Source organism: Nelumbo nucifera, chromosome 8, assembly GCF_055504915.1.
Source record: "Nelumbo nucifera cultivar China Antique chromosome 8, China Antique-T2T, whole genome shotgun sequence".
Classification (NCBI taxonomy): domain Eukaryota; kingdom Viridiplantae; phylum Streptophyta; class Magnoliopsida; order Proteales; family Nelumbonaceae; genus Nelumbo; species Nelumbo nucifera.
Window position 1 is genome coordinate 19,700,264 of NC_142656.1, and position 12,842 is coordinate 19,713,105.

General features: G+C 41.7%; 1 protein-coding gene across 4 annotated transcripts in view; it reads right to left on the reverse strand.

Moving 5' to 3' along the window:
• Positions 1 to 1,243: 1,243 nt before the first annotated feature.
• LOC104589068 (Golgi SNAP receptor complex member 1-1-like) overlaps positions 1,244 to 12,842 on the reverse strand; it is a 48,802-nt gene continuing 37,203 nt past the window's right edge. Inside the window, exon 6 of one of the 4 annotated variants that reach the window (XM_088893685.1) lies at positions 1,244 to 1,474. The gene's annotated coding sequence lies outside the window, so the exon portion shown is untranslated. Of the gene's footprint in view, positions 1,475 to 5,353; positions 6,905 to 12,842 lie in introns of those variants that run through there. The other 3 variants (XM_088893686.1, XM_088893687.1, XM_088893683.1) reach the window with 3 other exon arrangements.

Below are 12,842 nucleotides of genomic sequence, written 5' to 3' on the forward strand. Positions count from 1 at the left end.
GTTTCATTTTTGTGCGGTTAAAGGAAGATTATGGGGTTAATTAGGGGGTGTTCTGTAATATGGACGAAAAATTGGTGGGTGCAGACTGATCCACATCACACCCTATGGTAGGGACCAATCCACACCACACCACACCACATTACACCATAGTCCATAGCTGTTCTGAATTGTGGACAAATTGTGTGGAGTGGTCCCACAATGAAGTTCTGTAGGCGTGGTGTACCACATTTTTTGATTTCATGTATCTCATATACATTTATAAATGATCTACACTAACATTTTAAAAAACAATCCGGAAACGGAACCGTTCTGGCCACCGATTTCCGGGTCAACGGTTCGATTCGAACGATCGGCCCGTTTTGACAAACAAATTAAAAAAAAAATAAAAAAACCGTTGAACGGGTCAACGGTTTGACTGCTCGGGTCAACTGATTGTTGACTTTTTCAACGCTTTTTGGCCAAAACCGGGTTTGGGGTAAAACGTAACCACTTGCCCGAACGGTTCCTAGGTTAAACGGTCCGACCGTCCGGATCAATGACGGTTTGAAAACCTTGATCTACATAGTTAATCATAAATATCTAATTTTTGCATTTTATATGATAAATATATTGAAAAATGCATCAATGAATTAATATTAACCAATAAATATTAAATTTTTTTATAAAAACAATAGTGAAATAATTAAAATTTTAAAAATATATTTTAAATATTTTAAATATAATTTTATTGATAAAACATTAAAATAAAAAAAAAAGTAGAATAATTAATATTTTATTGACAAAAATATTAAAATGTGAAAGAAACAATAAGGTAGCCTTTCAGGGAAAGTGTGAAGTAGGGGATCAAAAATCAAGTGTGGACAGTCCATGCTATATTGGGGTGTGGACAGGACTGGTCCCATCCACACTCAGCCGAATGCGACCGAATCTTGTGAATAGGACCGAAATGGTCCCGTCCACAAGATTTACATGGTTCCAAACACTGCCTTAAGGTCTCCATAATTGAGAAAAAATGAAACCATGATGCTTTCCTTTGATCCATAATGCTCACAATGATCAAGAAATTTATTTATTTTTTGTAGATTAGAGAAATTTTCTATTAATTGGAGAGAGGGTGGGGCATTTTCTCTAGTGTATGCATTTTTTCTAAGGCTGTGTTTGCTCCAAAGTAAAGTAAGATGAAATATTATATGGGTTATATATACTCTTCCTTTTTCTACAATGAAAACTTTGTCATTTACATCAAAAACAAATTAGAAGGGACAGACCAAAAAAGTATTCATCATAAGAAGGACAGAAATAATAACTAATACATGAATTTCACTCTGAAAACCTTTACATCCATTTTAGAAGAAACAAACAAAGCCTGCAGGACAGAAATTGTAACTTATTTCCCTGAGCCAATGAGTAAGAAAAACAGTGGGGTGGCTTGTTATTTGCTCAAACAGTGAACAGTCGGCATTGGATCACCACTCTGCAAAATCCCAACATTTCATTTCAATTAATAGATGCACTAAAGAACTATTTTGGCCACATGCCAAGATATTTTAGGCTGAAAGTTTCACTAGGGAATGTCTTTGTCAGACTACTTAGTATGTTTGGTTTGAAGAAAAAAAATAGGAAAAGGAAGGGAAAGGTAGGAAAACCTATACAAGGTATGTAAAGGTTTTCCTACCTTTCCCTTCCTTTCCCTATTCTTTCCTTCAAACCAAACACAGCCTAATGACTCCACCAGCAAACCTGCTCTTTGCAAATAAAATTTGAATATATAAAGATCTATTTTTAAACCTTTTGATTCCAAGTATTTTGCATATTCTCCTGAAACTTTCAAGTATATGTTTCTCTTTTCAGAATATACTAAGTTTGTACTTTAGTTGACTGGTATAAGCAAATATGTTACTACAAAGGATACAATCCATTTCAAATATCAGAGGAATTGGCTTTGAAAAGTTCAATGTTGAAACATGTGTTTGGTGGACATTGGATGAAGAATGGAGAAATCCTGTGGCCAATCCAATGGGTGAAGAATGTCATCTAGGGGATCCTCTTGGTCACCATTTGTTCATTCTCATGGTTCATGTTTTCTTCCCTAAATCCCACTTTGTATCAGAGCCTTTTATACTGAAGCTTGACTAATTAATAATGGAAATTGCCTATTAGCTAGGCTTCTTGTTTAGACAAGCCTAAGTGTTCCTGCTCCATAAATTAAGGACTGTGCAGACAATCCAAACAATCCACTGAGTAGAGTTCTTTTTGGGTTGACAATGTGTTCACTTCTTAATCTCAATGCCCTAATGGAAGAAGAATTACGTTCTTTCCATGCAAATTAAGCTTAAGATTCTCTAAATTCTCAAACATTGGCGACATGGGCCACGTGGCTATATATGTTATGTATCCACTGTAAGTAGGACTGTGTAGGAGGAGTATTTCCCTCAGCAAAAAGATATTTGTTTCCACCTACGTACTGATATTTGTTTTGAGAGATTTGGTAAGAAGCTGAGGAAGAGTTTTTTTTCCTTTTCTTTTTTGTTTTGATTTGATAACGTGGCTTAGATAACACCAAGCAACCAGTTGCAGCAACTGGCTGTGTTGGTCCCCTACTAACACCACTGACAAAATGCCTTTGTACAACCGCACGCACACAATCACAGACGCAAAGAGGAGAATGGAGGACCCAGAACATGGTAATCCTGGCTGCCAAACTCATCCATGATGACTGGAACTGAGTCACCGGCCTTATCCTGTTGGCCCTATTCTTGCCATTTCCAAACAGCTCCTAGGAATTGGAAAATGAAAACCAAGGTGGCCCATTAGATGGAAGAAGGTTGGGCAATTTGGAGAACAAAAAAAACAGCCTAGGCTGTTTCGAAGTTTCCTTGCATATGACACGTTATTCGTTTAATTTTTTATTTGTCTTTTTTCTTAAAAGAATATTAATTGCAATTACTCTTTTATCTCACATCCATGCTAACGTGTCATGCACATGAAGCTTCAAATTAGCCCATGCTGTTTGTTGGAAGAACCAAACTTATCCCTACTGGATGTATCATAATTGACAAATAATTTGGTTCATAAACCGAATCATTCCTTTCTTTGAACGCTTTGATCACATTGTTCCAAAGGGTTGTCGCTATCACACAAGGATCTCTTCAAATTGATGGTGCGTGATTTAGTTAAGTTGACTGCAATCTGACAAACGAAAGGAACATTAGGGTGTGGGATGTTTCTCATTGAAATCTTGTTTCTGATGACATATACTTTACAGTTGGAATCTGAATCAGAATGCTCTATTCCCATAGTCTGTTTGGTTTAGACAGGAATCAGAATGGGAATTAAAATTAGATGAAATGGGAATTTACTCCCAACGGGAAATGGGACTGACCATTCCTTCAAATGAAGGAATGTCATTCCAGTGGAATGAGAATGAGATTCCGATTCCGGTAAACCAAACAGTTGGAATTGGAATGACCATTCCAGACCCCTATTCCTGTGAACCAACTGGGCCCAAGGGTCATCACAAGTGGGCACATCTAAATTTGGGAGAACCCATATCTCCTCAAAGGAAAAACCATGCTAACACTCTGAGATATGTTCTCAACAAGGTTCAGAGGGCCTTCCTGATATGCCCCTACAGGGGTTGTATCGGGTCATGGCCTGGTTCAGAGGGTATCCGAGACTTAAACTGACCCCTCTGAACCGTTTTTGAAAAAAAAAATAAAACTTAAAAAAAGATCGATACAGGCCGATACCAAACAGTTGGAATTGGAATGACCATTCCAGACCCCTATTCCTGTGAACTAACTGGGCCCAAGGGTCATCACAAGTGGGCACATCTAAATTTGGGAGAACCCATATCTCCTCAAAGGAAAAACCATGCTAACACTCTGAGATATGTTCTCAACAAGGTTCAGAGGGCCTTCCTGATATGCCCCTACAGGGGTTGTATCGGGTCATGGCCTGGTTCAGAGGGTATCCGAGACTTAAACTGACCCCTCTGAACTGTTTTTGAAAAAAAAATAAATAAAACTTAAAAAAAGATTGATACAGGCCGATACGCCCTAGCAATGTATCGTCCTAGTATCGATACTTTGAACCTTGGTTCCCAATTTGCTGCTAGATGTTGGCTTTGAAAGTGTCCGCATGGGTTTTGCTTTTAGGAAATCCCATCTCAATTTGAAGACCCTCTTGGCCAATGTTTAGATTGGGAAAAAAAAACCTATTTGCTTTGGTTTCTTCTAGCACAAATTTGGTCCTCTTAGGAAAAAAATAGAAAAATAAACCTTAAAACTGGTGGTAAATTCCTCCCATGGTGGGGAGAAATCTTAGGATTCATTTGGTTCGAAATTGGAATTGGAATCAAAATCAGAATGCTCTGTTCCTGTTGCTCATTTTGGTTTAGAATCAACTGGAATGGATTCTCATTCCCAAAGAAGGGGAGGGAATATTTCCTCAAACGGGAGAATGGCATTCTACTAGGAATGAGAATGTCATTCTGATTCCGCCAAACCAAATGGTTGGAATCCATATGACCCCTATTGTGTAGCCCCATGAATCGAAAAAAAAAGTTCTATTAGTTTCTCTATTTTCGAAGAATTCAATGCAAAAAGGGCCAATCGAGTTCTTAATTTCTATTGGATATATCAAGTGATTTTTCTTATTATTCTAAATCTAACATTCTAAATTTGTTATTTTTTTCATTTCTTTTTCTAACAGATTTATCTTTATTTTATTGTTTTTTGTATAGATCAAATTAATAAGTTATTTTCTTCCTTCTAAACTATTGAATGACCATAAACTGGTCATTTGGATTATTTGAGAACTCTGTACTTTGAAGCATAAAATGTAAATATGGTTAATTGTTAGTTGATTCATTATTATTTTATTTAATGTTTAACCACTGAAGCTTATAAACTTTTATTTTATGGAAATTCATACCTCCTACCATTCTAATTTGGTATATTATATGTTATATTTATTAATTTATAAGCTTTAATTAATTTTATTCTTAAGGCTTTGAGGCTTACACCTCTTCTTTTTGGGGCCATTACACCTCAACTACCTTTTAAAACATTGATTCTTGCAAAACAAACATATCCCCAGTTTTACACCCGACTTGCCTGTTGCACGCAAAACAAAACGAGTGATTTCCTTGAAAACGATAATTAACGGGAACATGAATAATTTTGTTAGTTTTGCTGCTGTTTGGTTTAACTTGGAAAAAAAAAACTTGATTGATTGAGAAATATCTGGGCGTTGCGACATTGTAATAGACAATGACGTACAGAAAATTAGAAGGAATGCCATTTTCTTACATCAACTGCTCACTCTTTAAAAATATTTCTCAAGGCTATTCAGAAAACAAGAGAAAATATAAATATTAAGGAAATTATTCTATTTCTTTCGTGCAACCAAATAATGCTGAAACAAATACATCTACGAGGAAATAAAAGAAAGAAAAAGACTGAAGGGGACATGAATTTCTCACATGCTGGAAAGTCTCAGGCTCCCAGGTCATACTCACAAGTCAGATGCTGAAAGCTTCATTTTTGTCTAACAATTTATTGACAACCAATCTAGTCCACATAACTGTTAGCTCCATTTCGCTTGTCATTAGGTGATCTAACAATGTCTACATGCTATGGCAGTATGGCCTATGACGCCAAATTTGTGCCACTTTCAGGGGATGTGGATGATGTCCCACCATTCCGTCCATTAAATTATGGCTGCAACTTGGGTTTGGAATTTATTAAATTGTGAATGGGACCGAACCCTAAGTCGAGCCCAATGTAGTTAGACTCTTCAAATCGGACAAACCGACTTTCAGTCCTACATGAGATGATTGGTGTAGTGGTGGAAATGATGGCCTGGGGCCAGGACTTCTCAACCATAACCTGGCCTGTTTACTTTGGGTCGAAAATTGCAAAGCAACTCTCGGGACAAGGTAGGTTAACTGGATTCTTCATAAATAGTGCCAGGTTGGTAGGGTACATGGTTGATCGATTGGTCTTGAGTTGAGAAGTAGTAGCACAGCAATTTGTGTTGAGATTGTCGTGTCATTGCCATGTATATATTCACTTGAACAACAAAAACTGCATGAGCTAGCTGGAAGCGAGAATGAAGTGGGCAGGGAGGTTTGTTAGGAGTTCCAATTCCAAAGAGAAAATTCCAGAAGAGACCATATGATGGAGGAAATAGTACCAGCAGCTTAGGCTTATAGGTATTGGGAACACAGAGAGTAATATCCATCATCGGTTATAACTGAAATATCGATGCAAGGTTCAAGGGATCAATCCATGATGGAAATGCAGCCCAGAAAGCTATCTCTTATCTTTATTTATTAAGAGAAGAAAAGAAAAAGGGGATCAAATCCATTTATTTCTTTCGGATGGCGAAAAGGGGATCTTTATTTATCGTTGCTTCTAAAATCAGCGAATGGAAGCTGTCCCAGACTTGTGTCATGACTCTAGCACGTGCCAGTCCCCTCCATGTGAAAGTCTGCTCTGGTCAGCTACAATTTGTTGATTGGAGAAAAAGCGATGTCACCAGTGAAATGTGGCAAATCCTGACTGGAATATTACTTTGTCGGGTCCATTGCATATTCACATGTGGTACAATTTCTTCATGGCCTACCCCATCAATTTGAGTTACTTCTGAGTTGGATCTCCCCAATGCCAGGCTTGCAGCAGAAGCTGATGTCTCCTAAACATTTCCAAGGCACCAAGAGGGTTTCTCTAGCATCACAATGAAACATTCAACGAGTTGGGGTTCTACACTTGAAAAATTCCTACGGAAACCCAAGGCATCCTCATTAATATACCATGCCTTTTCAAACGATGGTTGCCCAGAAAGAAATAGTGCACAGAGCACAAAGGAGAAATCAAGGTTCAAAATATTGCAACCATATCTGTGCGTATCAGACGATATGTGTCAATTTTCAGGGTCACTGGTATGTTGCATATTACTAATTGAATCAAATTAATAACGTCAAATGTTTATAGTGATGTTACTGTATGATTCTGAAAAGTGTTAGGTTTAAAGAAGTTAAATCTGAGCTCTGAAGTGGCAATAAATGATTGAAGGATTTACAGTTTGACAGAAAACATGGCTCCTTTTTTAAGCTATCATAGAAAACAAGACTCCTGTTAGAACAGAACGGCAAGACAGGATTTGCGTAGCCAAACTCGAACAGTCCCTTAATGAAGTCCATGGAGATGTCGGCCCAGATCTGTGTCGGGATGGAAAGGGGCTGAAGGAGGCCTGCCGGGTGTAGGTTTTCCCATTTGTGTTGTTGGCATGTGGAGCAATTCTAGACAAAATCTCGAATATAAGTCTTCATACCTCGCCAATGGAAATCAGTCCGGACGCGGTGTAGTGTTTTTTGAATGCCCTCGTGGGTGGAGTTATGGATGCTGGTGATGATGGTGGGGATCAACGGGCAGTCTGGTGGAAGATGGACTCGACCCTTATGCAATACCAACCCGTCTTGAAGTGACCAATTGGGGTCGGCAGTGCCGGACTGGATCTTCTGTAGCAAGAGCGACCATTCCGGGGACTGTGGTGCTGCCTTCTTAATGTCGTCAAACAAAGAGATCTGAGGTTGGGAAATGCTACACAGAACCATCGCATCTTCATCTCGCCTAGACAAGGCATCAGCTACGCGATTTGAGGATCCCGCCTTATATTCCACTCGGAAGTCAAACCCGAGCAGTTTGCTAACCCAATGCTGCTGAGGGGAAGTGGTGAGACGCTGCTCTAACAGGTATTTGAGGCTGTAATGATTAGTTTTGACGACGAACGACCGCCCCCACAAATATGGCCTCTAGTGCTGGACGGCTCGGGCTAGGCCAATTAGTTCGCGCTCATAGGCTGGAAGCTTTAGGTGCCGGTCGGCCAGTCTGCAGCTGAAGAAAGCAATCGGGTGCCCTTGCTGTTGTAGTACGGCCCCGATACCCACTCTGGAAGCATCGCACTCGACTGTAAATTTGAGGGCGAAATTAGGTAATTGCAAGACAGGGGTGGAAGACAGGGCATTTCTCAGTGTCAAGAAAGCTTCATCTGCTGCATCGTCCCACCGGAAGGAATTTTTCTTCAACAGGTTGGTTAACGGGGCTGCCAACACTCCATAGTTCTGTACAAATTTGCAGTAGTAACCCGTTAAACCGAGGAACCCGCGTAAGGCCTTGGCTGATTGAGGTTTGGGCCATTCTTTTATAGCCTGAATCTTGGAACTATCAACTGTCACACCCTGCCCATGGATGACGTGGCCGAGATAAAGAACTTGTCGCTCCCCGAAGGAGCACTTGGACCGTTTCAGGAATAATTTGTGTTGGCGTAGGAGCTCGAAAACGGTCCTCAGATGGTGGACATGCTCTACCCATGAATTGCTGTAAACGAGGATATCATCAAAGAAAACTAAAACAAATTTGCGCAGATGGGGCTGGAATACCTCGTTCATTAGCGACTGAAATGTAGATGGGGCGTTGGAGAGTCCGAATGACATGACTAAAAATTCGAAGTGGCCATGGTGGGTGCGAAAAGCAGTCTTCTTCACGTCACCGAGAGCCATGCGAACTTGGAAGTATCCGGACCTGAGGTCCAACTTAGAGAAATACTGGGCACCATGCAACTTGTCCAGCAATTCGTCCACAACGGGAATAGGGAACTTATCTTTGATCGTCCGATCATTGAGTTCTCTATAGTCAACACAGAACCTCCACGTTCCATCCTGCTTCGCCACCAACAAAACCGGCGAAGAGAAGGGGGAGTGACTTTTGCATATGATTCCTTGGTTCAGCATCTCTGTACATTGTTTCTCTATATCGTCCTTCTGTAAGTGAGGGTAGCGATAAGGCCGAACAACGACTGGTGCTGAACCCGCCACCAAAGGAATACGATGGTCGCAAGCTCGGGGAGGGGGGAGGCCCTTCGGTTCCTGGAACAGATCTGAAAACTCGGCGAGAAGTTTTTCCATGGCTGTCGGTTCTGTCTGAAGTGCATGGACCTGTGGTGTCCTTTCTTTAACCCTGCAACCGTGCCATGAAACTTGCTTTCCATTTAGGTGGAAGGTCATGGTGAGTGCGCTGAAGTCCCACAAAATCGGGCCTAGGGTAATTAACCACTTGACCCCTAGAACAATATCGAACCCATCCAATGAAAGTACAAATAAATCAGCAAGAAACAGTTCAGAATTGACCTGTACCGGCACGTCCTTACAAATTCCTGGACTGTGAACTCTCTCACCATTTGCGACGGCTACCTGTAGTCGCGGTCGAAGCTCCATTGGCAGTTTTAACTGAAGGGCGGCATGTTCACTTATGAAGTTGTGTGTACTCCTTGAATCGACGAGAATGTGCACCGGTTGACCTGCTATCTGTGCCTGTAACTGCATGGTCTGAGAAGCTTTAATGCCGGTGATCGCATGGAGAGAGATCTTTGGCTCGAATATGACTGGTTCTTCTTCCTCCTCTTGTTCATCGATGAGGAGGCAAACAAGCCTCTTGCATCTATGTCTTGCCGAGTAGAGGTCATCACACTTGAAACATTGGCCTCTTGCTCGGCGTTCTATCATTTCTGCCCTGGTCAGACGGTTAATAGGTGGAGCGGCCATGTTGCTACCTGTACTTGTCATTGGTCTAGAGGCGGTGGTGGTGGGAGATTTCAGTTCTCAGCTGGTAGCAGAAGAGGGGTCGTTGCTGCTAATCTTGGGGGTACCCATGAGTTTGGTGGCCGACCCACATTAAAAATTCCGCGGCTGAGCTGCAGTTTACGCTCGAACGCGCGGGCTAAGTTCATGGCTGTGACCAAATTTGGGGGATTCTGCATCTCGACATCCACCTGCAGGGGTTCTGATAGCCCTACCGTGAACATATCCACTTGCTGGTCGGGTCGCACGGAGGATGCCCTCGCAAGGAGGGTTTGGAACTGTCGCTGATATTCAGCCACTATGTCGGTCTGTTTAAGGTTAATCAGCTCACCCAGTGGGGGTCCGAACCTAAGAAGGCAATAGGACTTAAACTGGGGTCAACTGAGCCCGGGTTCTTCTTGCTCTAACCGATAAAACCAAAGTTGTGCTTCCTCTGTTAAGTGAAAGGCGGCTAGGCTTACCTTATCCCGGTCATCTGTCCATTAGTTCCGAAAAAATTGCTCGCAGCGATACAGCCAGCCTAAGGGGTCTCCGTTGCCGTTGTACGACGGGAATTCCAGCCTGTTGTACTTGGGGACGACTGCGGTTCTTTGGCTAACGGACTGCTGCTCGCCGGAAGACTCTGGCAGATCTGGTCGGCGGCCATTGGCGGCTGTCCCTCCTTCAGAGTTCCCTTCCCTGCTAGAAAGGAATAGCTCCATCAGGCGTCGCAGCTCCCTCACTTCGTCTTTGATCTCACGGACTTCGGAGCTGGTCTCCACGAGTTGGTGCTCGAGGTCGTGGACCCTAGATGGTAGCTGCTCCAGATCACCCATGACGCCTTGCTCTGATACCAAGTTGTTGAGGGCCCGGGAATAGGATCTCGTCACGGGTCGGTCCACGGGGAAAACCTCCTGTTTTCCCTTGTTCCTTCCTGCTCTTGATGAACCTATCTTGGCGCCTCTGGTGATTTGTTCAAGAGATCACCAACTCTCCTAACTCACTTCTTCAACTGAATATTTGATATCTCATTCAATAATGGGGTCTCCTTAAATAGGAGATTACAAGAGTCCTAATCAAAGGGAGTCTCCTTGCTGAATAGGGAGACTTCCAGTAAGATAAGAACAAGCAAAATGAGCTAATCTAATCTAGAGAAGGCTGTTGTTGCCGAACTGGGTAGGATGAGCATCACTGAATCACTACTGCTGTTGACGGTGGGCCAGGTGCCTGTTGCTGCCGGCGGCGATGGTACGTCTTCTCGAGGAAGGCGTCCAATAACACTCTCTCTCTCTCTCTCTCTCTCTTCTACTATTATTCTCTGCTAATCTAGGGTTGAAACCAGTACAGATCTGTTCTGTGACATGGTATCAAAGCCACTGTAAACAATTCAATTCAACCCAAAATTTTTTTGGTTCACCCTTTGCCCTAGATCTCTATAGAGATCTCATCGATCCCTTGGAGTTTCACAGAAAGGCTGAAAAGGAGTCGTCGTTTTTCCTTTTTGGAAGTTTTTCATGCCTCCAGTTGGTTGTGTAGTGCTTGTTTCATGTGGTTTGTAGAAACCCTCTAATCGATGGATCAAAGAGGGCTGTTTCGGGTGGTGTGGTAAACAGATTAGTGCAGGACTGATTTGTGATGTTTAAATAAGTAGGTTATATGGGTGATATAGTGTGAAGTAGTGATCAGTTGCAGACCTAGTGATATGTGTTTTTGGTGTATTCAGGTGTCTTTTATGGTGCTGAAGCAACAGAACTGCAGTGACAGTTAGGACTGAAAACATATGTGCAATGTGGTGGCTGGCAAGTGAAGTGATGTGGAGTACTAGTGAGTGGAGTTTTCTTTATGGCAACAATGAGAGACAGCAGTGAACATAAATCTAGTGTTATGATTCCCCTGATTACCTTAGTGCGTAGATGACCTCTATTAAATTAAATGGTGAGAATTACGTACCTTCGGCAAAATCTGTGTGTCTTTCTTAGGGCTAAGAAAAAGGTAAAGCATGTGAAAGAAGAAAAACCCTTGGCTGATTCTCAGAGCTACAATGATTAGGAACAAGAAGATGCACAGATTATAACATGGTTGTGGAATAGTATGGAACCTAAGATCAGTGTGAATTTTATGTTCTTAGATAAAGGAGATTTGGGGCCATAAAAAGAAGCTTTACTTTGGACAAGATAATACTACGAGAATATATCAGCTTTACTAGGAGTATTTGAATTTGCAACAAGGTAATCAAAGTCCTGAGGAGTATTATGCTAGCATGAGGAATCTTCGGAATGAATTATTGTTTATCATCCCCTTACATCTGATGTCAAAATTCAGCAACAATAAGGAGAACAGCTTGATGTAACCAGATTTCTAGTTGCATTGAAAGCTGAATATGAACTGGTAAGAGCACAACTACTAGGTGGATCTGCCCTTCCCTCTCTAGAGGAAATGTTTGCTCGTCTCCAGAGGATTTCTGTTGGACCTCTAGAGCATCCTAATGTGTCTGATAGGTCTGCTTTTGCAATAACTAGAGGTGGAGGTGGTGGTGGTAGAGGTGGAGCATGTGGAAGTCATCCAGGTCGTGGTGGTAGTAATGGTCCCATATTCCGTCATGGTGGTAAACGTATTGAAGGCCGAGATTCAGGGGGAGCACATGGTAGAGGACGTGGTAATGAGTGTAAGGAGGTGTATGCACTATGGAATGGAGGGACATACTATCAATTTTTTCTATGATTTACATGGGCCACCCTCCACCTGGGCCAATCATGCAATGGCTAGTGGTGGTGGTATGAGAGATGAGATTCAGCAAGTTGATCAGACACCTACATCTACAGATATTTTCGAGAAAGAGATGATGAGTGTCCCGTGTGATGAGTATGAGCTGTTTCTTTAGGCTACATCACAACAAAATGTTTTCTTCTCTTTCCCAATCCTTACATCACACACAGTTACTCTTGCTAATGACTCCACACCTTCTATCAGTGGTGTTGGTAATGTTAACCTAAATTCCTTACCCTTTGTCCTTAGTTTTGTATGTTCCCAAATTTCCTTTTAACCTTATGTCTATTAGTAAATTAACCAAGTCTTTAATTGCTCCATCACCTTTCTTAGGAACTCAAGACAGGGATAAAGATTGGTGGAGGGCATGAAGCTAGTGGATTGTATTACCTTGATGGTGGTGGTTCGTCAGCAAATATTTAGCTGTCTCTTTCTCCTCTCCAGTGGCATTGTT